Here is a 12,500-nt window from a genome sequence, read left to right on the forward strand (position 1 = left end):
GCTTCTTTCTCGGGCGCAGGGGACCACGTTCCTGGCCAGGCCAGGAGCGGAGCCGAAACGAACCGAAACGAACCGAAGCGGGGGAGGAGAAGCTTGTGCACGGAGAACGGGCACTCAACCGCAGCGAACCCACCGACCGGATCTCACCGAGACAGCGACCGGGAACCGTCTGCTTTTAGGAAGACGGAGGCCAGGGGGCACCCCCCCACCTACGAACCTCCAACCGCGGTCCCGCCTGAGAAGGCAGGTCCGACAGATAGGAATAGCGACCCTCAGACAGGCGTAGCCCCGGGATGGACCCGGGGCCGCAATGTGCGTTCGAAATGTCGATGATCAATGTGTCCTGCAATTCACATTAGTTCTCGCAGCTGGCTGCGTTCTTCATCGACGCACGAGCCAAGTGATCCACCGCTAAGAGTTGTACTCTTTTATTTCAGGCTCAGTTTAGGTCTTTCACCACGACTACAAAGACAGGTTTAAAAGGTTTCACCAACCGGTCAGGCGCCCCCGTCTGCGAGTGTTGAAACGGGCGCGGGGTTGCGCTTTGCCCACACGCCCCACGTGGCAGACGAGTCAGTCTTTGAACCGCGGCCCTCCGCGCCCGCCCCGTCCGACCCCTCGAAAGGGGTGGAACTCACGTAGCGTGGGCCAAGCCCTAGGTACCTGCCGGGGGTCCCCCTGAGACTCCTTTCTGAGAGAGAGAAGCAGGGGAACCGGCTGCGCCACCCACCACCACCACGCCCCAGGACGCCGGTGGGCGGACGAACACAGGAAGGGCCATGGCCTGCCCCACGAGGAGCAGCGCTCGCAACCCCCCCCGGAAAGTCCGCTCGTCAGCGAGCAAGGGGACGGGGATGAATGACAAGGACAACAAAATAGGAAAACCCCTCGCGGTGGACGGAGGCAGCGGCCGTGCGAGCGAGAGGGAGGGCGCGGGACGGACCCGTACGACCCGCTCGACTCGCAGGCGCTTCTCCTGCCGGCAAGGTGAGGGGAAACCGGCCTTCGCCCGACGAGCGGGGACGCCGAGTTTTTTGAACGACGCGTCTCTCGCGCTGGAACCCAGAGAATACCGGGGCCTGCGGGGGGGGGGTGCTGAAGGACGACGCGGAGGAAGAGGCGGAGGACGAGGAAGGGGTGGGAGGGACTAGGCTCCTCCTTTATGCCTTCTGTCCAGCCTGACCTGCAAGCGACCACGTGTAACAGCAACCCCGAAGACCCTTTCGACCCTGGGCCCCGACGCGGGGGGACGGCGAAGTCGAGGGGGTCGGGAGAGGAGGCACGCCGGACAGCGTTACCCGTTAATGATCCTTTCGCAGGTTCACCTACGAAAACCTTGTTACGACTTTTACTTCCTCTAGATAGTCAAGTTTGATCGACTTCTCGGCGCTCCGCCAAGGCCCGCGAGGAGCCCCGGCGGGGCCGATCCGAGGACCTCACTAAACCATCCGATCGGTAGTAGCGACGGGCGGTGTGTACAAAGGGCAGGGACTTAATCAACGCGAGCTTATGACCCGCGCTTACTGGGAATTCCTCGTTCATGGGGAATAATTGCAATCCCCAGTCCCCATCACGAATGGGGTTCAGCGGATTACCCGCACCTCTCGGTGTAGGGTAGGCACACGCTGATCCAACCATTGTGGCGCGCGTGCAGCCCCGGACATCTAAGGGCATCACAGACCTGTTATTGCTCCATCTCGCGTGGCTGAACGCCACTTGTCCCTCTAAGAAGTTTGACGCCGACCGCGGAGGGCCGCGTAACTATTTAGCATGCCGGAGTCTCGTTCGTTATCGGAATTAACCAGACAAATCGCTCCACCAACTAAGAACGGCCATGCACCACCACCCACAGAATCGAGAAAGAGCTATCAATCTGTCAATCCTTTCCGTGTCCGGGCCGGGTGAGGTTTCCCGTGTTGAGTCAAATTAAGCCGCAGGCTCCACTCCTGGTGGTGCCCTTCCGTCAATTCCTTTAAGTTTCAGCTTTGCAACCATACTCCCCCCGGAACCCACAGACTCGTGGTTTCCCTCACGCTGCCCGGCGGGTCATGGGAATAACGCCGCCGGATCGCGGGTCGGCATAGTTTACGGTCGGAACTACGACGGTATCTGATCGTCTTCGAACCTCCGACTTTCGTTCTTGATTAATGAAAACATTCTTGGCAAATGCTTTCGCTTTCGTCCGTCTTGCGCCGGTCCAAGAATTTCACCTCTAGCGGCGCAATACGAATGCCCCCGGCCGTCCCTCTTAATCATGGCCCTGGTTCAGGAAACCCACAAAATAGAACCGGAGTCCTATTCCATTATTCCTAGCTCAGGTATTCAGGCGAGAAGCGGGCCCGCTTTGAACACTCTAATTTTTTCAAAGTAAACGCTCCGAGCCCCGTCCGGACACCCAGCCAAGGGCATCCGGGGGGCACCGGGAGACAGGGTCTGAGACAGGCGGTGGCACGCCTCGCGGCGGACCGCCAGCCCACTCCCGACATCCAACTACGAGCTTTTTAACTGCAGCAACTTTAATATACGCTATTGGAGCTGGAATTACCGCGGCTGCTGGCACCAGACTTGCCCTCCAATGGGTCCTCACCCATGGGTTTAGGATACGCTCATTCCGATTACAGGGCCTCGAAAGAGACCTGTATCGTTATTTTTCGTCACTACCTCCCCGTGTCGGGAATGGGTAATTTGCGCGCCTGCTGCCTTCCTTGGATGTGGTAGCCGTTTCTCAGGCTCCCTCTCCGGAATCGAACCCTGATTCCCCGTTACCCGTGGTCACCATGGTAGCCGACTATGGTACCATCGAAAGTTGCTAGGGCAGACATTCGAATGAGACGTCGCCGCCGCGGAGGGCGCGCGATCGGCCCGAGGTTATCTAGAGTCACCAAAGCGGCCGGGGGGCCCGAGCCCCCCGGATGGGTTTTGGGTCTGATAAATGCACGCATCCCCCGAAGGGTCAGCGCTCGTTTGCATGTATTAGCTCTAGAATTACCACAGTTATCCGAGTAACGTGTGGAGCGATCAAAGGAACCATAACTGATTTAATGAGCCATTCGCAGTTTCACTGTACCGGCCGTGTGCACTTAGACCTGCATGGCTTAATCTTTGAGACAAGCATATGTTACTGGCAGGATCAACCAGGTAGTTTGCACCGTGGTCTGGGATGAACCACGAGTGACATCCGCCTCCCCTTCCGGGGGCTAGGAAGCAGCGGGTTGTAAGTGCGTGCGCCGTCAGGTCCAGACGCCATACAGGGCTACCCAGGACAGCTTCCGCGGCCAGTGTAAACGTGCTCGCGCACCGCCCTCTGGCCTTCGGACGCCGACCTCTCACCTTGATGCAAAGCTGTCCCATCCGGTCATGCCCGCACCGTACCCCGTCCACCTCCTCCGGAGGTGCGGACGGCCGACTCCAGGTGCTTTCGGCGTTCCCTCTCTTCACGCCGTTTTGATTTTCGTGGGCCGCTGGTGGGGGGACAAGGGAAAGACCTCGTCGAATTCCCTCCCCCCTAGCCTCGCTCAACCTACGTTTCGTGATGTAACCAAGAAGAGTGATTCGTGGGCCCAGGTAGGTTTGAAGAGGAGGCCAACAAAGCAGGGCACTCCCTTCCTCCCAAACCACAGACACCAGTATAGGACAACTGAGTAGACAGACTGGCCGTCTGAGTCTCCCCCAGAGAGTTCTGGGATGGGTTACAAATAACCCCCACCCCCCATCAGAGGCTTGACCCGCTAGAACCAGGGAGGATCTGTCAAAACCGCTCTCCACATCAGAAGTTCTGGATCAGCCGGGGCTGGTCGGCAGACGTCCACCTAAGGCCGTGGCCTAACCCCGTGTGGGGGGATAGCGCTCGCACCCGTACACGTGGACACCCGCTCGTCAAATGGCTGGCTCCTCACTTACCGTAGGGGGAATGGTTTGCCTACCCCTGGCGGGTCTGGTACTCCACTCTACCAAACAAGGAAGCAACACACCAATAGACCCCTGCAACACCGGGCAGCTTTGGGCAGTGTCACTACACTCCTCCTTGTTCTTCACGTTCCTTCCGTGGTGATTTTTTTTTTTTTTTCGTGGCCATTGCCGTGCATGGCTTCCCCATCGCTTTGCATGCTCTCCATTGCCTCGTGCTGCTTCACCATTGGTCTCACCTGGAGACCGAAGCCGCTCTCCCAGTAACCCGATGGTACCTGGCCAGAAAACCCCGTGCCCGATTTCATCTAGGACAAGGGCCAAACCACAGACCGTGCCCGTCCAGGGTCAACCCCTGGTCGGACAGGCCTGGTGGGTCGATACCATGGATGTGGCAGGCCGACGAGAATCCACTGGTACATTTACAAACACGCCCACCCTGGTGGCATGGCTGTACGACCCATCGTCGAAGCACGCTGCGGCGGACTGAGCCATTGGATCCAGTTGCCTGGGCGTACACTCAGCCCAACAGACGCACTCGGGTCGGGGAGAGCAAAGCAGACTGTGTGCCTGGATGTGCCCACTTCCATAGGGGAATCGGCATGATGGTTCACTTAACCCGAGGAGGGCTCCCCTCGCGGGATAAGCACCCCCCTCGGGGGATGGGGGGGGGGGGGGGCATCCAGAGCACACCACTTTCCGGTAGGGGACAGGCGTTTGATCATGTGTCCGAGGGAGAGCTCCCCTTGCCGGCCGAACACCCCTCGGACTCCCCTTGGGCTTCCAGAGAACGCCACTGGATGAATTTAGTGCTTGGACCCCATTGATTCTCTTTGCTCTCCCATATACCCGACGGGACCTATTTGCAAAACCCCGTGCCAACCAGACCTCCAGGAAGGGGGCTGGCGGCTAACCATGCCCAGCAGGGTGCACCCTGGTCGGACACTTTGGGAGGGTCGAGAGCCTGGAAGTGCCACCCGGGGGAGTAATTCTGATTTCCGTTTTAATGCACTCAGGGACAGCCCGAGGACCTCTGTAGTGCACCTGAGGCGGACTGAGCCGTCGGGTCCAGGGGTCTGGAGTTCGGAACCTCCAGGGTTCACCTGGCTGTTCTCTTAGCCCGGCAGGGTGCACCCTGGTCGGACACTTTGGGAGGGTCGAGAGCCTGGATGTGCCACCCCGACGAGTAATGAGTTTTCCCTTCGTATCTCTTCCGGACCAGGTCCGATTCGCACGAAACTCGCTGGGCATGGCCAGGAGCGCCCCCTGCTGCCCACGCCACCGTCCCCGCGCTTCTACTCCCGAGGGCCGAGGAGACAGCGAAGCGTGGGTCGGGTCGCCTGCTTCCAGGGTCTCCCTGGTACTCTCCAGTCTCCCGAGTCCATCGGGTCCGACCTCGTATTTTTAGCCCAGACGGGGAATGAGAAAGGGGCCCCCGACCGCCCGAGGGCGGGCGCTCGCTTCTCAGCCTAGGAACGTCCGATTCCCACGAAACTTTTACGCCAGACGTTCCTGGCAGCGAGCGCGTTCAAAGGTGACCCGCGCTGCTTCTCTCCTCCCAAGGGCCGAAGAGATATTCGTCTTCAAACCCGACCGGCCCTGTGTTTGCCGCCCCGGCGGTTTTAAAAAATCATAGCGTAAAAACGGTGGGTGCGCTTCGCCTGCCGCTTGGACAGCGTTAAACGGCAGCCCCGGCTCTTTCCAAAGGGCCCTCAACCGACTTTCTGCTCCCAAGGAGCCCAGAGATATGAAACCGAAAAATCAAAACCCCGTGCCAACCAGACCTCCAGGAAGGGGGCTGGCGGCTAACCATGCCCGGCAGGGTGCACCCTGGTCGGACGCTTTGGGAGGGTCGAGAGCCTGGATGTGCCACCCCGACGAGTAATGAGTTTTCCCTTCGTATCTCTTCCGGACCAGGTCCGATTCGCACGAAACTCGCTGGGCATGGCCAGGAGCGCCCCCTGCTGCCCACGCCACCGTCCCCGCGCTTCTACTCCCGAGGGCCGAGGAGACAGCGAAGCGTGGGTCGGGTCGCCTGCTTCCAGGGTCTCCCTGGTACTCTCCAGTCTCCCGAGTCCATCGGGTCCGACCTCGTATTTTTAGCCCAGACGGGGAATGAGAAAGGGGCCCCCGACCGCCCGAGGGCGGGCGCTCGCTTCTCAGCCTAGGAACGTCCGATTCCCACGAAACTTTTACGCCAGACGTTCCTGGCAGCGAGCGCGTTCAAAGGTGACCCGCGCTGCTTCTCTCCTCCCAAGGGCCGAAGAGATATTCGTCTTCAAACCCGACCGGCCCTGTGTTTGCCGCCCCGGCGGTTTTAAAAAATCATAGCGTAAAAACGGTGGGTGCGCTTCGCCTGCCGCTTGGACAGCGTTAAACGGCAGCCCCGGCTCTTTCCAAAGGGCCCTCAACCGACTTTCTGCTCCCAAGGAGCCCAGAGATATGAAACCGAAAAATCAAAACCCCGTGCCAACCAGACCTCCAGGAAGGGGGCTGGCGGCTAACCATGCCCGGCAGGGTGCACCCTGGTCGGACGCTTTGGGAGGGTCGAGAGCCTGGATGTGCCACCCCGACGAGTAATGAGTTTTCCCTTCGTATCTCTTCCGGACCAGGTCCGATTCGCACGAAACTCGCTGGGCATGGCCAGGAGCGCCCCCTGCTGCCCACGCCACCGTCCCCGCGCTTCTACTCCCGAGGGCCGAGGAGACAGCGAAGCGTGGGTCGGGTCGCCTGCTTCCAGGGTCTCCCTGGTACTCTCCAGTCTCCCGAGTCCATCGGGTCCGACCTCGTATTTTTAGCCCAGACGGGGAATGAGAAAGGGGCCCCCGACCGCCCGAGGGCGGGCGCTCGCTTCTCAGCCTAGGAACGTCCGATTCCCACGAAACTTTTACGCCAGACGTTCCTGGCAGCGAGCGCGTTCAAAGGTGACCCGCGCTGCTTCTCTCCTCCCAAGGGCCGAAGAGATATTCGTCTTCAAACCCGACCGGCCCTGTGTTTGCCGCCCCGGCGGTTTTAAAAAATCATAGCGTAAAAACGGTGGGTGCGCTTCGCCTGCCGCTTGGACAGCGTTAAACGGCAGCCCCGGCTCTTTCCAAAGGGCCCTCAACCGACTTTCTGCTCCCAAGGAGCCCAGAGATATGAAACCGAAAAATCAAAACCCCGTGCCAACCAGACCTCCAGGAAGGGGGCTTCAGACTCGTTTCACTCTTTTAATCATTCAAAGTACCACATTTCCAGACCCAAGAGGTCACAGAATCATGCCCAGCAAAGTAGCTCTGGGCCTGGGCACACTTCAATCACTTTGTGCCTTTAAATCATACTACTACTACCAGACTTCCAGGCCCCAGAGGTCAAACACAGTCATGCCCAGCAAAGTAGCTCTGGGCCTGGGCACACTTCAAGAAGTTTGACTCTTTATATAAGCCTAGAAATAGACTTCCAGAGCCAAGAGGTCAAACACAGTCATGCACAGCAAAGTAGCTCTGGGCCTGGGCACACTTCATTCACTTTGTACCTTTAAATCATACTACTACTACCAGACTTCCAGGCCCAAGAGTTCAAACACATTCATGCCCAGCAAAGTAGCTCTGGGCCTGGGCACACTTCAATCACTTTGTGTCTTTAAATCATACTTACTACTACCAGACTTCCAGGCCCCAGAGGTCAAACACAGTCATGCCCAGCAAAGTAGCTCTGGGCCTGGGCACACTTCAAGAAGTTTGACCCTTTATATAAGCCTAGAAATAGACTTTCAGGCCCAAGAGGTCAAACACAGTCATGCCCAGCAAAGTAGCTGTGGGCCTGGGCACACTTCATTCACTTTGTACCTTTAAATCATACTACTACTACTACTACTACTACTACTACTACTACTACTACTACCAGACTTCCAGGCCCAAGAGGTCAAACACAGTCATGCCCAGCAAAGTAGCTCTGGGCCTGGGCACACTTCAAGAAGTTTGACCCTTTATATAAGCCTAGAAATAGACTTCCAGGCCCAAGAGTTCAAACACATTCATGCCCAGCAAAGTAGCTCTGGGCCTGGGCACACTTCAATCACTTTGTGCCTTTAAATCATACTACTACTACCAGACTTCCAGGCCCCAGAGGTCAAACACAGTCATGCCCAGCAAAGTAGCTCTGGGCCTGGGCACACTTCAAGAAGTTTGACCCTTTATATAAGCCTAGAAATAGACTTCCAGAGCCAAGAGGTCAAACACAGTCATGCCCAGCAAAGTAGCTCTGGGCCTGGGCACACTTCAATCACTTTGTGCCTTTAAATCATACTACTACTACCACCAGACTTCCAGGCCCAAGAGGTCAAACACAGTCATGCCCAGCAAAGTAGCTCTGGGCCTGGGCACACTTCAATCACTTTGTGCCTTTAAATCATACTACTACTACCACCAGACTTCCAGGCCCTGGAGGTCACACCTTCATGCCTAGCAAGGTTGCTTTACACCTGCGCACACTTCAGACCGTTTCACTCTTTTAATCCTTCAAAGTACCACATTTCCAGACCCAAGAGGTCACAGAATCATGCCCAGCAAAGTAGCTCTGGGCCTGGGCACACTTCAATCACTTTGTGCCTTTAAATCATACTACTACTACCAGACTTCCAGGCCCCAGAGGTCAAACACAGTCATGCCCAGCAAAGTAGCTCTGGGCCTGGGCACACTTCAAGAAGTTTGACCCTTTATATAAGCCTAGAAATAGACTTCCAGAGCCAAGAGGTCAAACACAGTCATGCACAGCAAAGTAGCTCTGGGCCTGGGCACACTTCATTCACTTTGTACCTTTAAATCATACTACTACTACCAGACTTCCAGGCCCAAGAGTTCAAACACATTCATGCCCAGCAAAGTAGCTCTGGGCCTGGGCACACTTCAATCACTTTGTGTCTTTAAATCATACTACTACTACCAGACTTCCAGGCCCCAGAGGTCAAACACAGTCATGCCCAGCAAAGTAGCTCTGGGCCTGGGCACACTTCAAGAAGTTTGACCCTTTATATAAGCCTAGAAATAGACTTTCAGGCCCAAGAGGTCAAACACAGTCATGCCCAGCAAAGTAGCTGTGGGCCTGGGCACACTTCATTCACTTTGTACCTTTAAATCATACTACTACTACTACTACTACTACTACTACTACTACTACTACTACTACCAGACTTCCAGGCCCAAGAGGTCAAACACAGTCATGCCCAGCAAAGTAGCTCTGGGCCTGGGCACACTTCAAGAAGTTTGACCCTTTATATAAGCCTAGAAATAGACTTCCAGGCCCAAGAGTTCAAACACATTCATGCCCAGCAAAGTAGCTCTGGGCCTGGGCACACTTCAATCACTTTGTGCCTTTAAATCATACTACTACTACCAGACTTCCAGGCCCCAGAGGTCAAACACAGTCATGCCCAGCAAAGTAGCTCTGGGCCTGGGCACACTTCAAGAAGTTGACCCTTTATATAAGCCTAGAAATAGACTTCCAGAGCCAAGAGGTCAAACACAGTCATGCCCAGCAAAGTAGCTCTGGGCCTGGGCACACTTCAATCACTTTGTGCCTTTAAATCATACTACTACTACCACCAGACTTCCAGGCCCAAGAGGTCAAACACAGTCATGCCCAGCAAAGTAGCTCTGGGCCTGGGCACACTTCAATCACTTTGTGCCTTTAAATCATACTACTACTACCACCAGACTTCCAGGCCCTGGAGGTCACACCTTCATGCCTAGCAAGGTTGCTTTACACCTGCGCACACTTCAGACCGTTTCACTCTTTTAATCCTTCAAAGTACCACATTTCCAGACCCAAGAGGTCACAGAATCATGCCCAGCAAAGTAGCTCTGGGCCTGGGCACACTTCAATCACTTTGTGCCTTTAAATCATACTACTACTACCAGACTTCCAGGCCCCAGAGGTCAAACACAGTCATGCCCAGCAAAGTAGCTCTGGGCCTGGGCACACTTCAAGAAGTTTGACCCTTTATATAAGCCTAGAAATAGACTTCCAGAGCCAAGAGGTCAAACACAGTCATGCACAGCAAAGTAGCTCTGGGCCTGGGCACACTTCATTCACTTTGTACCTTTAAATCATACTACTACTACCAGACTTCCAGGCCCAAGAGTTCAAACACATTCATGCCCAGCAAAGTAGCTCTGGGCCTGGGCACACTTCAATCACTTTGTGTCTTTAAATCATACTACTACTACCAGACTTCCAGGCCCCAGAGGTCAAACACAGTCATGCCCAGCAAAGTAGCTCTGGGCCTGGGCACACTTCAAGAAGTTTGACCCTTTATATAAGCCTAGAAATAGACTTTCAGGCCCAAGAGGTCAAACACAGTCATGCCCAGCAAAGTAGCTGTGGGCCTGGGCACACTTCATTCACTTTGTACCTTTAAATCATACTACTACTACTACTACTACTACTACTACTACTACTACTACTACTACTACCAGACTTCCAGGCCCAAGAGGTCAAACACAGTCATGCCCAGCAAAGTAGCTCTGGGCCTGGGCACACTTCAAGAAGTTTGACCCTTTTATATAAGCCTAGAAATAGACCTTCCAGGCCCAAGAGTTCAAACACATTCATGCCCAGCAAAGTAGCTCTGGGCCTGGGCACACTTCAATCACTTTGTGCCTTTAAATCATACTACTACTACCAGACTTCCAGGCCCCAGAGGTCAAACACAGTCATGCCCAGCAAAGTAGCTCTGGGCCTGGGCACACTTCAAGAAGTTTGACCCTTTATATAAGCCTAGAAATAGACTTCCAGAGCCAAGAGGTCAAACACAGTCATGCCCAGCAAAGTAGCTCTGGGCCTGGGCACACTTCAATCACTTTGTGCCTTTAAATCATACTACTACTACCACCAGACTTCCAGGCCCAAGAGGTCAAACACAGTCATGCCCAGCAAAGTAGCTCTGGGGCCTGGGCACACTTCAATCACTTTGTGCCTTTAAATCATACTACTACTACCACCAGACTTCCAGGCCCTGGAGGTCACACCTTCATGCCTAGCAAGGTTGCTTTACACCTGCGCACACTTCAGACCGTTTCACTCTTTTAATCCTTCAAAGTACCACATTTCCAGACCCAAGAGGTCACAGAATCATGCCCAGCAAAGTAGCTCTGGGCCTGGGCACACTTCAATCACTTTGTGCCTTTAAATCATACTACTACTACCAGACTTCCAGGCCCCAGAGGTCAAACACAGTCATGCCCAGCAAAGTAGCTCTGGGCCTGGGCACACTTCAAGAAGTTTGACCCTTTATATAAGCCTAGAAATAGACTTCCAGAGCCAAGAGGTCAAACACAGTCATGCACAGCAAAGTAGCTCTGGGCCTGGGCACACTTCATTCACTTTGTACCTTTAAATCATACTACTACTACCAGACTTCCAGGCCCAAGAGTTCAAACACATTCATGCCCAGCAAAGTAGCTCTGGGCCTGGGCACACTTCAATCACTTTGTGTCTTTAAATCATACTACTACTACCAGACTTCCAGGCCCCAGAGGTCAAACACAGTCATGCCCAGCAAAGTAGCTCTGGGCCTGGGCACACTTCAAGAAGTTTGACCCTTTATATAAGCCTAGAAATAGACTTTCAGGCCCAAGAGGTCAAACACAGTCATGCCCAGCAAAGTAGCTGTGGGCCTGGGCACACTTCATTCACTTTGTACCTTTAAATCATACTACTACTACTACTACTACTACTACTACTACTACTACTACTACTACCAGACTTCCAGGCCCAAGAGGTCAAACACAGTCATGCCCAGCAAAGTAGCTCTGGGCCTGGGCACACTTCAAGAAGTTTGACCCTTTATATAAGCCTAGAAATAGACTTCCAGGCCCAAGAGTTCAAACACATTCATGCCCAGCAAAGTAGCTCTGGGCCTGGGCACACTTCAATCACTTTGTGCCTTTAAATCATACTACTACTACCAGACTTCCAGGCCCCAGAGGTCAAACACAGTCATGCCCAGCAAAGTAGCTCTGGGCCTGGGCACACTTCAAGAAGTTTGACCCTTTATATAAGCCTAGAAATAGACTTCCAGAGCCAAGAGGTCAAACACAGTCATGCCCAGCAAAGTAGCTCTGGGCCTGGGCACACTTCATTCACTTTGTACCTTTAAATCATACTACTACTACCAGACTTCCAGGCCCAAGACGTCAAACACAGTCATGCCCAGCAAAGTAGCTCTGGGCCTGGGCACACTTCATTCACTTTGTACCTTTAAATCATACTACTACTACTACTACTACTACTACTACTACTACTACTACCAGACTTCCAGGCCCAAGAGGTCACACAGTCATGCCCAGCAAAGTAGCTCTGGGCCTGGGCACACTTCAATCACTTTGTGCCTTTAAATCATACTACTACTACCAGACTTCCAGGCCCCAGAGGTCAAACACAGTCATGCCCAGCAAAGTAGCTCTGGGCCTGGGCACACTTCAAGAAGTTTGACCCTTTATATAAGCCTAGAAATAGACTTCCAGAGCCAAGAGGTCAAACACAGTCATGCCCAGCAAAGTAGCTCTGGGCCTGGGCACACTTCATTCACTTTGTACCTTTAAATCATACTACTA

At 54.4% G+C, this 12,500-nt stretch overlaps 2 non-coding genes across 2 annotated transcripts; both read right to left on the reverse strand.

Moving 5' to 3' along the window:
• Positions 1 to 266: 266 nt before the first annotated feature.
• On the reverse strand, positions 267 to 420 carry LOC145654018 (5.8S ribosomal RNA). The gene has a single exon (XR_014120250.1). It is a non-coding gene; the product is annotated as a 5.8S ribosomal RNA (ribosomal RNA).
• Positions 421 to 1,302: 882 nt separating this feature from the next.
• LOC145654025 (18S ribosomal RNA) lies at positions 1,303 to 3,141 on the reverse strand. Its single transcript, XR_014120257.1, has one exon. It is a non-coding gene; the product is annotated as an 18S ribosomal RNA (ribosomal RNA).
• Positions 3,142 to 12,500: the final 9,359 nt, after the last annotated feature.

Source organism: Electrophorus electricus, unplaced genomic scaffold, assembly GCF_041902795.1.
Source record: "Electrophorus electricus isolate QZ-2024a unplaced genomic scaffold, ASM4190279v1 Scaffold108, whole genome shotgun sequence".
Lineage (NCBI taxonomy): Eukaryota > Metazoa > Chordata > Actinopteri > Gymnotiformes > Gymnotidae > Electrophorus > Electrophorus electricus.